General features: G+C 43.6%; 1 protein-coding gene across 1 annotated transcript in view; it reads left to right on the top strand.

Annotated features, from left to right (window-relative positions):
• Positions 1-15713: 15713 nt before the first annotated feature.
• Positions 15714-19879, top strand: part of cacna1ib (calcium voltage-gated channel subunit alpha1 Ib) — a 232969-nt gene continuing 228803 nt past the window's right edge. Inside the window, exon 1 of the mRNA XM_030431025.1 lies at positions 15714-16961. The gene's annotated coding sequence lies outside the window, so the exon portion shown is untranslated. The remainder of the gene's footprint in view (positions 16962-19879) is intronic.

Here is a 19879-nt window from a genome sequence, read left to right as displayed (position 1 = left end):
ATCTTCCTATTGGCAAATTAGAAGACATTAGCTGATAGCGGTGGCTGATGTTTATCTGATGTGTCACATCAATCATGCACCGGCACACGGATGAGCTTTCATCTCGTGATGTCCCTGCCATCACTTTAAAAGGCTGTGCCAGTGCTTAAAAAATCTCAATATCATCGATTAAGCAGCTGTTTAGCGAACTAAAAAGACTTTTAAAGCATCGGAAACAATTTTTTTTCACGTGAAAGGCTTTAAATAAAAGTTGTTTCATACAGTTTTATGATTTAAACCGTGCTCTTTCGATGTTGGTAAAGATTTATTTGTTCCCACGGTTAAAAAAAAGGTGGAATAAATAACAAGAGAAGCAAAACAAGTGACAACAAAAGAGATCAGCATCAGCAATCAGTGCTTCTTTCGTCATGACATTGAAAGGTTGTTGCTGAAAGTAATGAAAAAAGGCCTACGAAGAGTTTAATTTAATGATCTTTTTAAAGGATTGTAACTTGTTAACTTTTGTTTTTTATCTTCATTAATTTCGCCACAATTTGGTCATCGACTACAGATTTTCGTATCTCGCAAGGAACAGCTTTTAGGATCACGCAATTTGACTTTGCAGGAGGATTATTAATAGGAAAAAAAAAATAATCACATTTTCGACCAAAAGTGGAGTTGCTTCCAACATCCTGCCATGAATCCTGGAACATCCTCAGCACACGACCATCAGACCGTGTTCTGGCTCCAGTAGAACCGCAGAGAGGTAAGCACAGTGCACGTGAGACTGTCAGCTGTCAAGATGTCTCAGCCAATCAGGCAGGAGCCCTACTGCTCGTTATAATTGGTCATTATAGCATCATCGAGAGCACAAAGGAGCATAAGTCTCCTCGCTTGACGGACGCTTTCACCGTACAGTGTTAGTTTTTTAGGAGAGCTCGGAGTCCTGCAGCTTCCCCGGAGCTCCCGGATGATGAGGCAGCTCTCTCGGCCATCGCAGCCCAGTCAGGGGCCACTAATCTGGGCAACGCAGCCAGGGAGCCAGCCCTTGGAGAAGGTCCAGCTCCTCTAAGATTGGATGAAGGAAAGCGTTATGTGTGCATACTAATGCAGGCGTCCACATCCTGTACATGTGGCACGATGAATAACGCATGTGCCAACACGTAGATGTCGAGGCTGTCGGCTCACATGTGTGCAGTATAATGAAGCTGTGACAGATGTTCAATGGCACACACACACACACACACACACACACACACACACACACACACACACACACAAAGAGACAGCAGCACTGCATTTTTCCAGACTGCCAGCCAGTAGCTCAGCATTTCTGAGTGCAGAGCAACCTCACCACTTGGCCCGCCGGCGTTACTGCAAAGCACCATTTCACCGCATGTGTGTTTGAGTGTGTGTGTGCATTGCATGTGTCTTCTTCCCAGGTTGGTGTTGACGAGTCCGCAGTTGGCAGGACGTCGTGAAGCAACATGTGTTGTGTATCCGTGTGGGGGGAAAACACTGAGCGTCCATGCGAGCGCCATCGTGTGCTGAGTGCATCTCGTCGATCCATCCACGATAACGCGGCGCACGGAGAGAAGCGGGGCTAATCCACGTCGCTCATGAAAAGAAATAAATCCCTCAACAATTAACACACAAGGTATAAATACACAGAGGGAGCACTGCAGATCCTTGACATCAGAGGCATGATTATCTGCCGCGCTGATACATTATCGCACAATCATAACCGCTAAGCAGCGACGACCGCGCTCTGAAGCAGCAAAGCGCTCCGTTATCAGGCCTCCTGCCTGCTTTGAACGACTGTGCAGTTTTCCCCCCCGAGGAATCTGTCACGAATCACTGACAGAAATCTTTCAGCAGGCACACACACACACACACACACACACACACACACACACACACACACACACACACACACACAGATATCTTGCATCACAAGGCTCAAAACTCATAAATTTGTAATGTATTCAGATTTTACACCGCTATTCTCCTCAGCCCACATGTACTTCAGCTGAACCTTCCTGCCTCACACACTTCCACCTCTCTGGGTCGGCACAACATGATGCCAAGTTTGCTCCACCGCCAAAATTCACCCGACTATTTCCCCGTTTTAGGACATAGAAGTTTTGGAAGTTGGTTGTGCCATAGCCTGATAGTTAAGACTTTTGGATTGGTCAGTTCATATAAATCACATGACCGATACCACAGGAGGAACTGGGGGAATAGATTATGATGATTTTGCCCACATACAAGACAAGTATTGGAGGTGTTCTAGTTATTGTTATTCCACTGGGATACGGTGGGGTTGAATATATGATTTTACTCTCCGGCTGCAGAAGGGTTTGTCATGGGGAAGATGGACTCAGGCAGGATTTAAATCAGATTTTTACATACGTTTCATTGTCAGATCTCTTTGAAGAACACTTAAAATCTGAAATGATGTTCGCAAATGATCAACGTAAAGACGTTTAATCATTCTTTCGTTAAGTTCGTTTCCATCCAGGTGAGTAGGGGGGGGGGGAAGGTTAGGGTTTGACATACGAGGAAAGAGTCAGAGTATCTCAGAGGGTTGAAAAGTCGGTGTAAAGGAAGCAGAAACAGCTGATATATCAGGAATCCTGTGACTGTGTCAGGGACCGAGCAAGCAGGCACGAGAATGCATAGTGTAATTTTTCAAAAAATGAGTTTTATTAACAACCAAATAAAAATAATTAACAAAAATGAATAAAGTTCTGGGCCTCTAAAATAGGTCAACGAAACAGAACTTAACCTAAACCAAAGACACCCTGGCTCAGGACAGACTAACAGCAACCAAATGAGACACAGGGGTTCACATATATACTGGCTGATCAGGCCATTTTAGACACACTGGGGGATAGACAAAGACATAACCACTTAAGCAAGACTACAAAGAAACACAAATCACCACTAATTAGTCTACCTGATCTTTAGGGAAGAAAGTTAATAATCATTCATATAATAATAATAATATTCACTAAAATACAATACAATAATCAAGGCATGAAGCAGGGCCCTTCCCCTGATGCCGGAGGCCCATGGTACAGTCCACTTAGCAGCCAGTACTATTTAAGGCCAGCTGATGCAGATTGACCTCCTTTTGCTGGCCAGCCAGGAACTCCACTGCAACTCCCAGGAACTGGTAACTCAAAGAATATCACATTAACTTTCTATGTAATTAATGACATTATTGAAACAAATGGCAAAATTGACTAAGAAAAGTTACCTAAATGTGTGCACTACAAAAGGAAACCATTCTGTCAAAACTACTAATAAAAAATGTCATATGAAACTTAAAACCTGTGTCCAGTTATTTCTTTATGAGTATTATGTAAAGAAACCTAACAAAAATAAATAAATTAGATGAGTTACCACCCTTTGTGTGTTATTCAGTGTGGGGTTGCTACTGCGGCCATCACAGACTGAAACAAAGTTTCTGCTTTAGAGATGACAAATGGCCGCGATATGAAAAATATCACATGTGGACGGCTGAGAAGACTTTAACCTTCCTGAGAATAATTCACGTAACGAGCATAAATGCCACATTTTCATCATGTTTCATCTTGATTTCCATTGTGAGGTTTGACCGGGGCTCATTTTCTTCTGCGATGGTTTCACGGCACCCTCCTGGAGAATTGGCACCACCAGATCGATCATCTGTATGCGCCCAGCTCCTGGTATTCACACAACAGCGGTGGGCACACGATATTACGCTTTTTATTTTGACGAGCAGTGTTCTGTCTTTTCTATAGCTGAGAGTCAACGACGTGCCTCCGAAGGAACACACAGATAGACAGATGGACAAAAAGTGGATACAAGCGCGCTACACACAGACCGACATGTACCATCAGGGCCCGGAGAGCTGCATGAGTCTCACATTTAATTATCTACCTAATGATCTCACTGTAGTGCCATTAGACTGAGGAGAGGAGATAGAGGGGGGAGTGAGAGAGGGAGATGAGGACGAGACGGGGAAGAGATGGGTCCTCAGAGGAAGAGGGAAGGAGTTTCAAGCGTAATGTTGGAGACTAGAAGAGGTCAGAGAGAGTCCTCTCAATTTTCTGGCGGATGGAGTCTCCTGCAGCGTCTGTCATTATGTGTCCGTGTGGATATACAGGAGCACGTTTACTGCATTTAACGGCAGCGCTCAGCTTTGTGCATGAATATTTTATTCGCTCCTAATAAATGCTATGGGTGTATCGGGGCAGACGATTAGGCATCGACTAAGACATCATAAAGCTGGATCAAAATGTCACGTTACATAAGACATCAAATCACTGAGAAATGATATTATTGCGAATACATACCAGTGGTGTACAAGTATAATCCATAAGACTGCACACTGTGTTTGTAGCCATCAATGACATTACTGCACATTTATTACACGGCTCTTCTTAATGCTGTAGAATGCTCCATTCACTTGAATGGGCCTCTCCAACGTTCGGCGGTCAATTATTTTCATATCATTGACCGCTGCTAAACATATTTGACCGTTGTCAAGGAAAGTGGCCTTTCTGCCTCTGATTCACGTATTTCGTATCACTCCGTGCTCTAAAATCTTTGCTCCGCAAGTAGTCCGGTCACTTTTCACTCCAGCGTCGCTAGGCAACGTCAGCTGATCTGTAACCTACTTCATATCAGAAAAAACTTACTCCTAGTATGGATGAGTTTTGCATTAACTCTAATATTTTTGGAAAATACGATGATTTCAACTCTTGGCAAAAGGCTGAGTTGTCGTCACCGGTCAAGAAAAGAAAAAGAGGAAAGCAGCGAAGAGGGAGAAGCGAAACGACGTCAGTTTGGCGAACTATATTTCTCTGCTGAAAAACACTATGAACGGTAACAAATACATTGTAAAAAGACACATTGTGTCAAGTTTTTTTCGTGTTGGCAAGTAACAGTGTAATAAGCGGGATAATGTATAGAACGGCAGTCACTATCTGGAAAATAAGTCCCTTCAGGGCGGTTCGTCCTGTCGGGACTTATTTTCCAGATAGTGACCGCCGTTCTATACATTATCCCTTACATATAACAGCAACAACTTAAAGAATACAGTAATCATAATAGCTGTCACAGGAAAACATCAATAGATACCACACATGTGAATCACCACAGATGTTTGTAATGGTTGTCAAAGAAAAATCAAACATTTAATGCTCTTCCTAGTCTGCACCTAAACCTGAATTATGTCGGTCACACTATAACCGATGGAGCGTTCCCACTGAGCAAAAACACATCCAGAAGACGTCCATGCAACGGCGGCAAAGAAGACGTCCAGTGGAGAGAAAGTTTTTTGGCGTCTTTTTTTAGATGCCTTTTCAAAGTTCACTTGTGATGTCCAAGTGACAAAAAGTTTGTACAATGAAACGTTAGATATCCTTCAGTTCAGTCACACACGTCTGAAGAATTTGACATTAAAGTTTTTATGGCAGCCAGCTTTTACTGCATGCGGCAAAAAACAATAGGGAGGATTCACACCTCCAGTCTCATCGTCAGTAGACTCAATGAGGCGCGAACTTTACCTGGTGAGCTGCTTCTCAACTGTGTTAGAAACCGTGTTTTAGTCATCCAACCTTCATCAAGTGTGCTAATGTTGCAAAGCTGGATTACCAACAAACGGCAAATGCTGTGTTTCGCTTCAGGGTCTGCATCCTTCGCAGGACCCGGCCTTTGCGGTCTTCGAAGGAGAGTCCTTCAGAGAGACCTTGTTAACCACACCAGCCGTTGTTAAATGTGACGGTCTAGCCTTTGGAGCATTTCCTGGTTGCGTCACCAAATGTTTCACCCTTACCCCACGATTTCTGCCACCCAGGCCCGCGAAAGTGACAAATCTACGCCACGCGATGTCGCCATTTTCTCTCTTTCGGGCGCACAAAGGATCTTGGGATATGTGAGGCCACTGGGGATAGTAGCGGTGCATCCTCCAAAAAGAGGGAAAAGGAGCATTTGGAGGAGCCTTCATTGGCGTTGTGACGTAATTGGCCTTCAAATGCTTCTCTGAAGGATGCAGACCCTGAATTGAGACACAGTGGAAGAGACACAGGTGAAGCTAATGAATGACAAAACACTGCAAACAGCGAAGGAGCTGATGGGCTGAAGAACACTTGGAGGGAAGAGCTAATGAAGGAGATGCAGTGCAGGTGTGAAGGGAAGGCACACTCAGGTAACATGATTAAACGGATACAAGACACGTGTGGAGGGATAATGAACAGCATGACAGGACCCGGACGCCAGAAGGATAAACATGTTTCACATCTTTAGCAGTTCTCTCTGGTACCGAAGGCTTACACGCATTCACACATGTCAGACCTGGGTAAAATGGAGGACTCAGATGCAGTCAGTGAACGGCGTTGACAGGCTTTTATTATCAGAATGGGTGACAACACAACAGGCTGTGAAAATCTAGACTCGCCTGAACAGACGAGGACGAAACACAAGAAAACAAAGAACAGAAAATCACTCCCGAAGAAGGAAAAACGCACAAGGTCTACACTAACCTGAAGAATAAATACACTATGAAAATTACACAAAACAAAAGACCACTCTCAAAGAGGGAAAAACCAAAAGGCTGAAAACTTAACTGAGCTACGAAAACCTACAAGAACAAAAAACGCTCCAAAGGAGGAAACAAAACAATCAGCAAACAAAACTATCTTCAAGGCTAACCAAAAAACTATCACAAAATAAGGTCACTCTTCTTCAGAGGAATTGAAAAAACATGAAAATACAAACTTGATAAAGCACGAGGTTCTTGACTTAGGCTGCGGAAAAGGCTGGAGGTACTCGACGCGACGAAATACTCTGGCAACAAGACAGGGGAAGACGAGGACTATATACACATGAGGGAGGGTGACACAGGTGGAAACAATGAGGGAATCAGGGGAGACGTCACACCGGTGACACAGGAGGAAGGGCAAGTGACCTGAAACGAGAGGAGGATTAGATTTTCAACATAAAACAGGAAGTTCGCCAGACAAAAACCCCAAGACAGGACATCCCTCACCACGGTGTGACGATACAAATCCTTTTTTTATGGTTGTGCTAACATCTAAAAAAGACATTTCCTTTCCACAGAAAAGTTTGTTGGAGTGTTGTTTTCTTTTTTTGTCTCACTTGCACAAATCATAGTTTTTGTTTCCATGCTTTTATATTTGATGTCTGTCATCACTGTGGCGCTGTAAAAACCAAACATCTCTCCCTCCGTCTGTAGATCTGCGTGTCTAAGAGAGTACTTTTTTAAAAGTACTATCATTTCCTTTTCTCGCTGCATATAGATGATGGGATTAGAGATTTGGGGAGTTGTGATGATGGGAAGTGAGGGAGATGATGATGAAAAAGAGGAGAGATATTACAGCCCGGGGCACGAAGGGGAGGATGTGGCCGAAAGCATTTCAAAGTCATAGATAATCAATAAGCATATTAAGTGAAACTAAACTGATCCATCACACTTATGGATGACTTTCAGTCATTCTGGTTTGTTGCACTAGAGATCTTTCTTACTTAAAAAAAACGCACTTGGAAGCTGTTAATACTTTCTAATTACACGAAGGCGTTTAAGGTCAGAGGAAATCCTACATCAGTACCAACTTAAAATAACTCAGAGCTATTTTTTGGGAATAAGTACTCAATCTGTCTCCATCATCTCTTTCCTCTCTCGTTCATTTTCCTCTTTTTCTCTCATCTCTCGCCGCCTTCTGTCTTCCACAGCGAACATAAAACAGACAGAGCGGACTGATAAAAGAAGTCAGGACGACTACTTGAAACCACCGTCCCCTATAATTTCACGTCACTTTAGGTGGCTTTCATAACTCCGACTCCTTAACCATCACAGGAGACATTTCAGATTAAGTATCGGTCTTTCTCCTTAATGCCAGGAGCAGCACACAGCGGCGCTCTACACTTTAGGTTCTGTGCGGTATTTGAAAACGATAGCTGACCTTTAAAGCGCTGATGCGTGTGCATAAGCTTTTTTTTGTTTTGTTTTTTTGGCGGGGCTTAATTGTCCTTGCGGTTGGTCATCGATTTTCAGTCAAAATGGCATCGGCGAAAGAGTATTTTGTGACTGACGACCTCATAAAGCGAATCTTATTTGTACCGCGTCAGGCAAAAAAAAACTTCACGCCAGGAATACGTGATATTAAGGAATAACTTTTTTTTTTCTGATTGATTTTGTTGGAACATGTTTATGTCCATTTGTAGCAGACGCATCGCTTCTACATCAAGGTCACTCCAGCTGAACCACGAGCGAGTTGAAATGGAGCGGGAACAGACTCATCTGCAAAACATCCCCCCCCCCGCTGCAGCTGTTCCACGGCCCATCACACCAGCTACAGCAAACATCTGTCAACGTGGAGTGTGCTGCATCCTTAAGGTAAAAGAAAGAATCCTCTCCACTTTATCTACCAGCTTCACATTCGCTCTACACAGTACGACGACATACTTCAAGTCACGCAAGACCTTGAATTCATCGAATGCTTCGGCGTTCTGAAGTGGCCTCAGTGATAAGAGCTTTGTCTCGCTGAGTTCTCAGTGTAGAAGTCACAAAGTCAAAGGGTGAAAGGACCTGATGGAGGACAAACTGCAGCTATGAGGACTTTCTCCTCAGGGGGCCTTTCTTTATGTGTGATCAGCACTTCGCTGTCCGTGAGCAGAATACTATACGTGTGTTTCAGATCACGAAAAATAATCTCCATAAATTTCAGGGATTTAAATTTTTATTACGGTGTTGGTATGAGTGCTTCAACGTCACGTAGGCTTCATTGTAGTCGGTGCCAAACGTCTTTCATTTGATTTTTAAATATTAAGCTAACCTTGATTGATTTTAAGCTCATTAAGTTAATTAAAGCTGCCACTTATCACGGTCCAACTGAACTGGCTGGCTTTCATTATTTCCCTGAATCAAAGAAACAGCAAGAATGTAATCAGTTTCATTTACTTTTCTCTGTAGCAGCTACAAACAGTGCCGCAAGAGCAAGAGAAGGTAAGTGTGAGACAGAAACAGGAAACAAGAACACGACATATATGATGACGATCAATATGATATATGACTATTTCTAGATATCCTGTAAAAACACCATCCATAGCTATTCCATGATGTCCATGTAGTTACATGTGCGTACCCTGACACTTCAGGATTGCTTACATGTAATATAGTTTCATCAATAAGGCAAGGCAGCTATGATTTATAGTCAACTTGGCTGCTTGTTTTTCTTAGCCTAAATAACTACACATAACTCAGATTTTCCTCTCATTGATTCACATGGATCTCATTCTGCGCTAACTGAACACTGGCCTGTGGCAGAGCAAGAAAAATGATAACAAACATGGATAAAATCAATTCAGAGAAACAGACACTCAAGCTACTTGTCGGAGCAAAGGTAACACATATGGACCAGACTGATGCCAGACTGAATATTGGCATAAAACAACATTTTCAAAACACTTTCTGCTCATTTATCAAACCCCACACACAGCTGCTGGGCTCCTTATTTTTTAGAAGTACTTTTTTCCCTCAGCTGAAGAGCTGTTTTATCATTAGTCTCGTGGCATTTAGATGTTACATCTTTTCTCTGGATGTTGTAACTCAGACCTTCACAGCCTTTGCTACCAGTTGCTTTTAGCTCATTCCACTATTGCTGTCCTTGTACGTTCGCTCTGGACGAGCATGTGTGAGTACTTGGAATAAAAAAAATCAATCAGGATGTGTACTACCGTGTCACGCTGCTTGCCATATTTCAGTGGGTCTACCTTCTTATATTCCCTGCAGTCCATCACCCGCATGTATGAGGACCTGATGTGAAAAGAGACAAGTGGGCATTGAGAGGACAGCTGGAACGTGACCGCGGTGCACAACGACCTCTCTGCCTCCGGGGTGGGATTGCTCACGAGCATCTGGGAGACTGCCTGACCTTCCTTGTTCTGTTTGCAGTAGCCGGGGCCAAGGTGAAATCCAATACGATTTTGATAAACCACGCTGTCACAGCCGCTGTGCTGCTCTGTGTGTTTCTGAGAGCGGCTGTGGGTAAGATAAAGACGAGGAGAGACTTGATGTGCCTGAGTGCGCTGGCACTATAACGTATAGGCTCATCACCTGCAGCTGTGTTTTTTTTTTTTTTGTCCCTTGTTTGGTCTTACAGGAAAGATTCAAACACAAATTGAAGTTCCAGATTTATCCTATGTTTTAACATATTGCCTAAAGTTGAAGAGCCCATGCATGATTTTCTGTGAAATATTGTATAGAGTAATACAAAATCTATACGGCCTGTATTTTGTTGGATTTGTTGGATATTTCTTGGTGTCAACCATTGACCAGAGGTGTGTAGCCCCCAGCCAATAGCAGCACACAGACTGTGAGATCAGGGATCTATAAGTTAAGTCAAGTTAGAAGTATTTCGATGGCACATTTTTATTGACAAAAGTACCAAACAAAGGCAAAAGCTGTGTGTGTGCGTTTGACCGAGGGTGGAGCTGAGATTCACACGCATGCACACAGAGCAATGAGGCAATCTATGGAGAGGATGAAACTTTGGCTTAATTTGGATAAAATCCTGCAGCGGCATCTTCCTGCAGGGCTGTGCGGAGGTTTACGCATATTTATTTGTGCTTTAGAACAAAACCAAGAATCTGAAACAATCAGGAAATAACATTTTATTTCTCTGATTAACTCCTTTATCATTGTTAAGACAGCTCCCTCTCTTCGTTGGAGATGGAGAATCGTGGCCATCTTTGAAAAGTTTGTTTTCTGAAACAGCAATTAACAAATTCTGCGTTCAGTAGTATACCTTTTTAAACAATCAGTTTTCATGCTATAACATGAAAAGTAAATACAGAAATATACAAGTGAAAAAAAGGAAAACTTATGAAACTGCCCAACCATCTTTTTTTTAATCTATACTTTTTTTTTTATGTATATCACCAGATAAAAATGCGTTTACTGATTGACTGATTAAGGCATAATTTAATGTTAAATCTGACGTTGCTGATTCCAACATTAACAACATGATTTTAAATTGAAGTGTAGGAAATACAACAATGGACAGATCTCTGACACGACACCCAGACATGTCATTTGCTTTACTGTCCGAGGAGTGTTTTATGTTTCAGCTGCCTGTGTTTGCTCATAACTCACTGCCCTTCACTGTTGAGCAGCTTGAAATGTAAGTGGCCAAGGGGAAAAAAAGATACGGAGTGTGTTGAAAGGCCAAGAAGTTGGCAGTTTTAGTCCCCAAACAGCAGAAATGTGTTATGAAACACAATAAAAGTCCACACCTGGTGAGTTAACTGTTATTGGCACATATCAAATAAACATGCCACATGCCGCTCTGCAGAGCTGTACCAAGATACAATACAATCCTATTTCCCTTTAGAGTTGAAGGTTATTTAAACAGCTTTTCAGAGTCACATGAACAGTTGCTGAGGACTGAGTATCCATACCAACTGGTTACAGTGACATTCAGCATGATTAAGAGACCAAAGGCCTCAGAGTGGATGTCATGTTTCTGACAAATAAAGAAGCTTAACTGCAGTAATTGTCCACCCCTGACAACAGGCCAGCAGAAAAGCGGGCCCAAAAAGAAAATAATAGAGATTGCTGAATAGAAATAAATAAATGTCTTCATCCTATTAGCTTGATTACATGCTGTTTTTTTTCTGCCATTGCTGCAAGAGAAGGGGAATAAATGAACCAAAATGACCCAGGTCACACAGAAAAGTAAACTAGGAGAGAGTATTATGTAAAGATAAACATTTCTATCAAAGAATTAACTGCTGCTAGTTTTTTTTTTTTTTTTTTTAATCTGTTTGCACTACTCCCACTGCCTCAAAGCTCCAGTGAAGCAAACATTCGCTTGATGGGCAACAACTGCAGCGATGATGGGGCTGCTGGGCCAAGTGGTGCGCGAAGCCAAGAGGAGGCAAAAGTGATGACGGATATCAGGAGGAGAAGATGACCGGCATCCAGATGCCTCTGGAGAACCGTGTGCTGAGATCCGCTCCGTGTTCCCATCAGTGATCTGGATCGCAGCGCAGTAGCAGTAGATATTCTTACATTGCACGCCATTCCATCAATAATGGAGCAACTCTTTGTAACGTACTTGCATCTCATCTCTCTGTAAAATGTGCACACAAAATGAGAATTCAGACCAAACATAACAAAGCGTAGTCGGGGGGGACCCCTAAGGTTCTAGCATCTATCAAAGAACCATTGATCTTCAGCAGACACAGCAATCAATAATCAGCGTGCCAAACTGAACTGGGCATCGATACGACAATGTAGTGGCTGACATTTATTTACAGTTATAAGGTGGATTAATTGATTTGAACACAGCTTACACACACTTCTATCGTAAAGGAAATGACAGGTCACTCGTTGGATGGTTTTAAACTATAGTACGTACGATTTGTACTTTAAAACATCTTAAAACGACTTGACCTTTGTTCTGTATTTTATTGATCTAACCCTAGAAACCCACAGGAAGGCCAGTTTGACCAACGATCCACAAGTGGCCCTAACGACTCAAACTCAGAGCTCACAAGTGTCCTTAACGATTCTGTAAGGACACTCTCCCACTATGTAAGGACACTCCCATACTATGTAAGGCACTCCCACACTATGTAAGGACACTCCCACACTGTGTAAGGACATTCCCACACTATGTAAGGACACTCCCACACTGTGTAAGGACACTCCCGAACTATGTAAGGACACTCTCGAACTATGTAAGGACACTCCCAAACTATGTAAGGACACTCCCACACGGTGTAAGGACATTCACGAACTATGTAAGGACACTCTCACACTATATAAGGACACTCCCATACTATGTTAGGACACTCCCACACTATGTAAGGACACTCCACACTGTGTAAGGACACTCCCGAACTATGTAAGGACACTCCCGAACTATGTAAGGACACTCCCACACGGTGTAAGGACACTCCCGAACTATGTAAGGACACTCCCACACTATGTAAGGACACTTCCACACTGTGTAAGGACACTCCCGAACTATGTAAGGACACTCCCCTACTATGTAAGGACACTCCCATACTATGTAAGGACACTCCCAAACTATGTAAGGACACTCCCACACTATGTAAGGCGTAAGACATTTTAAAAGCCTGCAACTCCCCTCCAGTTTGTTAGAACTGAAAAAGCCTTTTGGTCTTCAAGACACTGAAACAATTCCAGTTGCCTACGATACAGCACTTAGACTTACCACGACCTGGATGACTGAGAACCTTCATCAACATTTTATTGAGCAATGTCCAAATCCAGAGGACCTGCAAGTTCATTCAAGGTAGCGGTCGTTTCATTTGGTCCCCTGGCACTTCACTTCCGGATAAACAGTAGATGATTCGTCAGTGACAGAAGAAGAAAGTCATAATTAAACACAGCTTATAACTTTAAAATATTACCTCGTCTGTTCACCTTATTTCTCCCCCAGTCTTGTCAGATGGAGTCTTCTCTCATCTGCAGTTGCTGTAACTCACCAATGAAGTCAGCGACTCTCACGCTGCTTCACAACATTATCAAACTTCTTCTGTCGCTTTCATTGTTTTGATTCAAAGAGACCCTCGGCAGAAATTACACGCTGTGCGTTTTACTAACGTCCCGCTCAGTGCCAAACATTTTAGCAATGAGATCATCCCCGGTGGAGGCATCGAGAGAGTCGTTCATCTGTCATATTGTGCTTATCGACCGCGCTGAAAATGTTCAAACTTCAATTAAACACAAAATCAGAGGCTTGATTAGAATGTAATGATGAAATGAAATCAATTTCATACAGAAACACGAATGACTCTCCAGTGGTTCTTTGTCAGGCTGCCGAATGATCTGACTTCAATAGTTTTATGGTTTCAAAAAATGCAGGCGGTTCGTGTCGGTGATGCTCTTGAAACTCTGCAGTCTCTGCTCACAACTTTAACTTTAACCTGGCTGACCTCACATTGTTCTCACCTCAGTCGTAAAAGGATTTGTCGCAGTGGATCTAGTGGGTCAGCCATGCGGCGTGTTTGAGTAGCATGGCTGGGAGCGACACAGACATCAGTTGATACATTTGTGTCTCCCGCTGGTGCCAAGACTAATTATTGAAAAAAGTCATGAGTTAACCTCTCACACGTGGAAATGCACAGGGGAAGGAAACTTTTTGATTTTTTGTTTTTTGGGCGATTTCGGAAGGTTTTTGTGTCTGTTCCATCAGGTTCATTGTTTGCTTCGGGCTGTGCAAACAAACAAACCAGTGCTGGATGATTTTACAAGTCATCCAGTCGGAGCAAAAAAGGAAGCTGCAAAGGTTTTCTTTGTCTCGGCAGAATCTCTCAAAAGGAGACGTTGTGAAATAGCTGATTGCTAGTTTTTTTTGCTGCCTACAAAGACCTTTTTTTATTACCAACTATTTGTTAAAAATCTTCATCATTTCATCATCGGCATCATTATGAGACTCAGGTTGCAGATTGCTATGTTGCTGTGTTTGTATTTATCTGGATATTCAATGACTGTTTTCCAGTCAGCAGCTCAGATCTGAAGTAAGAGGCACTCATATTTACCTTAAAAGCTGAACCTGTTCTCAAAAGTTTATGACTGGATGAAATGAGTCAAGTTTGGAAGGGAAGTGGCTCGAACAAAAGTACACAGCATGAACTGAAAAAGTAGACCAAGAGTACACGTCATCTTTTAACACTAAATCACAGGATTATTATTGGCGGCTGGACTGAAAAGAACAAAGTCCTGGTTGTGACTTGTCATTTGGGATTTTGGCTTGAATTGAAGCGTCAGTACAAACACTGCTGAGCATCTTGACATTTGCTAACTTCCTCTTGTCCTACAGTATGTTCGATATAAGACCACACTGTGCTCATAATCACAGTTGTCAAGTTGCAGTTGTGTGTGAAAAGAGCCACATCAGTGCTCGAATGAGTCATATTTGTCCTGGCTTGTATTATGTATATTTGTGTGCTTATTATCTCAAATAAAAACTATAAAAGATAATTATGTGCCTGTTCAGCTGTTCAATAAAATAACATGACAGGTCTGTAGAATCTAAACTTTTCCTAATTCCACTAATTAGATGGTTGGCTACATCTAAAAAAAAACATGTATTGATTTATTCATATAATCAACCTCTCTCTCTGTGTGTGTGTGTGTGCGTGTGTGCTTCACAGTATTTGCATAATAAAACAGGTGAAGCTGAAAGGAAAAAGGGGAAAGAGGGTGGTTGTATTCAATTGGTCCAGAACCGGTACATGCTGCCGGTACTCTTGGCCGAATGTACCGAAGGGTGACCCGGTGCCATCAGCTCCGCTCCGCTCGCTGTCCGCGGTGCTGATCCGACAATCTGTTTTCTCTGCCCACACAGTCCAGCAGCTCCCTCTCTCTCTCTCTCCCTCTCCTCCATCACACTTTCTGTTTTTCTTTCTGAGTGTGTGTGTGTGTGCGTGTGAGCGTGCGTGCGTGTGTGTATGTGTGTGTGTGTGTATGTGTGTGTGTGTGTGTGTTTTATCTCTCACTTCCTTTTTTGCTTTTTCATTCCACCGCTCAGTTCGTCTTGCGCACACACACACTGCTCTCTCTCCCTCTCTCTCTCTCACACACACACACATACACATACGCACGCACACACGCACGCGCCCCTGTTAAAATATTTATTTCCGACACCTCAAAGGCCTCCTCTCTCTCTCTCCATCTCTCTCCATCTCTCTCTCTCCTCCCACCTGTGTGTCCTCCGCTGGAGACAGGAGTCCTCCTGTGGAAAAAATAAAACACGTGTCGTTGATCATCCCGACGCTGTTTATAATTATATGTAACCTCTGGCCATTGGCGACTTTAAAAGAAACGTATCGATCCCACGGTGACTCACAGGCTGTCAGTCCCGTTTCAGTGAGAGGAAATCACCCGCGGAGCCCGTCGATGTTTCGTGCGTAGGCTCAAGCGGCGACTGCGGGGCAAACTGTTGATACAGCCCAGCCTCCACCCTCCACCCTCCCCGCCTGGAAATGCACCGGGGGGAGCCACCAAACAACCGCAACAGGCAGGTGTAGTCTCCACTGCCTGGGGTTTCAGTCCTCCGTGAGGGTTTACCGGCTCCAGTGAGTCGCATTTGCGCATCAGTTGAGGAATTCCCAGAGTTTTGGAGAGACGAGCTGCGCACGGAGTCCTCTAGTTTAAAACCCACAGTCGGCGCGGGCGGTGGACGATAACCTCCAGTTTATCTGCTGTGTCTGAGAATCAACAGGGGACACCGTTTGGGAAAACCACCTGAGGGTCGAGAGGGCATTTATTAAAGGAGGAGAGACGGGGGGGCCACAGGGGGGCTCGCCGGGAGACACTCATGCGTGTCTTCTTCGATTCTTCCTCCCTTTCTCTCTCTGACGGTTCGGCGACACCGACCTGCCATCTAGAGCCGACTGTACCCTCTCCAGACTCCGGTGCGCAGCGCGTCTCTCTGCGCTGATGGAGCGATTACGCCCCTGGTCAACTCGGATACCACTTCTGGGCCCCTCATCTACACCAGGCCCCCTGTTTGGGTGAACATAAGAGCGGAGAGACAGACGGGTGAGGAGGAAGGACAGGAAAATACACGTGGATTCCCGAGGCGCACCGTTCGGATCCGGGTTTTTTTTGATGCGCGCAGGTGTCCAGTCCATCAGCCTCTCCGCCTGAACTGCGGTCTTCTAGAGTTGTGCGCAAAAACTAGAAAATGTTCAGGAGGAAGACGTTCAGCCACACAGGAACGCACCCGCTCGGATATTTGCTTTTGGTTTAAGAGGAAATCGCTCGGATATCAAAAAACCCTCTCCAGCGGAGACGCAGCAGAGGCTCTGGAGTTACAGAGAGCAGGGGAGGAAGATTTGGAAAGTAGATTTTATGATTACGGATTACCAGGCTCCTTTTTTTCTTCTTCTTCTCCTCCTGAACTACTGTCGACGCTCTTTTGATGTCTGAAAAGGTAAAAAGCAACATGTTTTCCCCTCCATATTCCCCTGAGTGGTTATCTAATGTTTCCCAGAACGAGCGTCGGTCGAATGTGATTTGAAGTCTGTGATAAGGGACGTAACCATCAATACAAACCAGAAATCAATAAGAGACGTTCATTTCTGTGTGATTTAATGCAGCGCCTTCTCACTTTTCAACATCAGCCTGACAGCAAGCAGCTCTGGAAAAAAACAAAAAACAAAAAAACAATCAGGTGTTTTCAGGTGGAAAAATGAGAAGATAATTAAAAATACAAATAAATTGCTAAGAACAACTTAGTTCGTGTCCAAAGACGCAAAAAAACGACACGCACTTTATAACATGAAACATCTATTGTGGGATCATTTAATTGAGATCTTTAATTATTCATGGAGCAGTGTGGTGGCTGTCATGTGAGCCTGAGAATTGAAGAGAAAGAGAAATTAATCTCATTAAATAAATGAATGAATTCATTAAATGAAGGTCACTTTCTTTTTTTAATATTTCATTGTATGGCTCTGGGTCAACAGGTCCGGGGCGCGCCTCTCTCTCTCTCTCTCTCTCTCTCTCTCTCTCTCTCTATCTATCTCTCTCTCTGAAAAAAAGAAAAGAAATGAATGCTGAAAAAAAATATATATTGATTCTGATTCCTCTTGGATCAGTCCGATGCCGACACGGTTGTTTAGGCAAATCTCAGCTCTCCTGTATTGATTTCCAGCAGCAAAGGCGATCAACAGGGGACGCTCTTTCTTTCAGCTGATTTCCAGTGTAACCCCACTGCCTTCTCTCCAATCCATGAGGTTTTTATTGCTGCAGGTTATTTCTACAAGGTATTTTTTCTTTTATATTGAGCTAAAGCTGCTGCACAATGGAACAGGTGGATACAATAGATGACTAGTGCTGGTGAACAGGCGGTTTTGTATCAGTGTTTTTGATCTGCAAACATACAGACAGGTGACGGAGGGAAATAAAACATACATAATGATGCAGATGTGTCCATGCAGGTGCACTGAGTGGAACTGTTAAGCAGATAACATAAGCTGGTTCTGGTTCTGTGTCAGGAGGGCAAGAGGGAGAGATCCGGGTGACTTAGAAAGAGGGTGCATTGATCGGGCACGGGTGACAGCAGCTTCACTCACAAAGGTTGCTCAAGTGGCTATTGTTTGAACAGGAGCACTGACTGATTCAACATCTAAAGATCGATCTATGGGAACAACATCAATAGCCAGGGTCAGCAATTGTGGTGAACCCGCATATTTAACGAGTGTGATGCTTCTACATTAGCGGCGTTATAAAGGAAAACCAGAAACTCTTCCCCCTGTCAATGCAGGACGTCAGTTGATCGGAGACGGGTGACAGCAGCTTCACTCACGAAGGTTGCTCAAGTGGCTTGTGTTTGAACAGGAGCACAGGCTAAACCGACATGCGCAGTTCGATCTATGGGAACAACATCAATAACCAGGGTCAGAAATTGTGGTGAATCTATTTAACGAGTGTAATGCTTCTACATTAGCGGCGTTATAAAGGAAAACCAGAAACTCTTCCTCAGGTGACGACTATCAATGCAGGACGTCATCAGACCGTACCAGCAAGGAGCCGCCCCGCTGACAAATCACGTAGACGGGCATATTGTGGCAGGTTGGCAGTGCATAACCCCCTCATTACAGAGATGAATGCACATGTTAGAGTTCAGTGGTGCAAACAAAAAACCACTGCCACCGGTTCACAGACATGTGAATAAAGGGATATGATCAGATGAGTCATCCTTCGACACATTCGCAACAAGTGGGCGAGTGCATGCGCGGCGCACAAAAAGAACAGTACAGGCCTGAATGCTTGACCCTACAGTGAGGGAATCCACTGGCTCTGATAATGCTGTGGGGGGGTGTAAGCTGGATCCACCAGAGGGAAGGGCTCACTGCAAATCAATACGAAGTTGCTCTGAGTGATTGCCTTTACACTATGATGAAGCGTCTTTATCCAAATAGAAGTGGTCCCTTCCAGGATGACAACACTCCCATCCACAGGACACAAAGGGTAGGACGGTGATCTTAAAGAAGTGATTCACTGCTGGAAAGATGGCTCGTGCATAAAGCTGGGCTGTTAATGCAGTAGAAAGAGAAAGCAGAGGAAGAAGGCGTGGGTCATCTCTTTTGCTCAAAAGGTGGAAAACTTCAACAATGCTGATGCGTGACATACTGCGTCGTCCGCTTTGAAACAGGAAACTGTCCGGAGGCTGGCTGGTCGCCAACAATATCTAAAAATCCACAAGATGATGTTTTTTGCATCTTTTTACGGGCTCTGGGTTCAGGCAAGATGGAGAGAACTTTACCATTGTTCATTTGCATATACCACCAACATTTTCAGTGATACACAGCTGGTTGAAAATCGACAAAGTGCCCAATAATCATATGCTACGGCCAGATCTCGATTCTAGTTGAACATCCAATCCATCTCTACTATCATCAAAACACCACGTGGTTGCCCAATACATTACTGAGAACCTTTATGTTTGTATTTCCTTTTATCTGTCACCCATCTGTATATATTAAAATGGGCTTGCTGTGATGCATTCATTTGTGCAGTGATTGAAGTGCGTGTTCGTATTGGTACGGAGGCGGGAGGAGGGAAGGGATGGAAAGATAGATGGATACTGACTGCAGTTTGGCTCCTCATAAACAAAACACTTTGTGTATCATCGCCGCTGGAGAAATCTGATTAAAGAGTGAAGATGCAAGAGGATGAAGGCAATTAAAACCCAGAGGATGACATTTCATCTCATCGCTAAGACTGATCAGAAGGAATGGTGTAATTGGCTCATTACTTGTTCCCTTGTGCATGCTTGGCCTATCAAATAAGTTCAATGTTTGTGACAGCAGCATGACATCTCCATCTTAACCTTGATACCACTTG

The sequence above is a fragment of the Sparus aurata genome, chromosome 1 (assembly GCF_900880675.1).
Source record: "Sparus aurata chromosome 1, fSpaAur1.1, whole genome shotgun sequence".
Classification (NCBI taxonomy): domain Eukaryota; kingdom Metazoa; phylum Chordata; class Actinopteri; order Spariformes; family Sparidae; genus Sparus; species Sparus aurata.
Note: the sequence above shows the minus strand (reverse complement) of the source record. Positions and strands in the feature narration are given on the sequence as shown.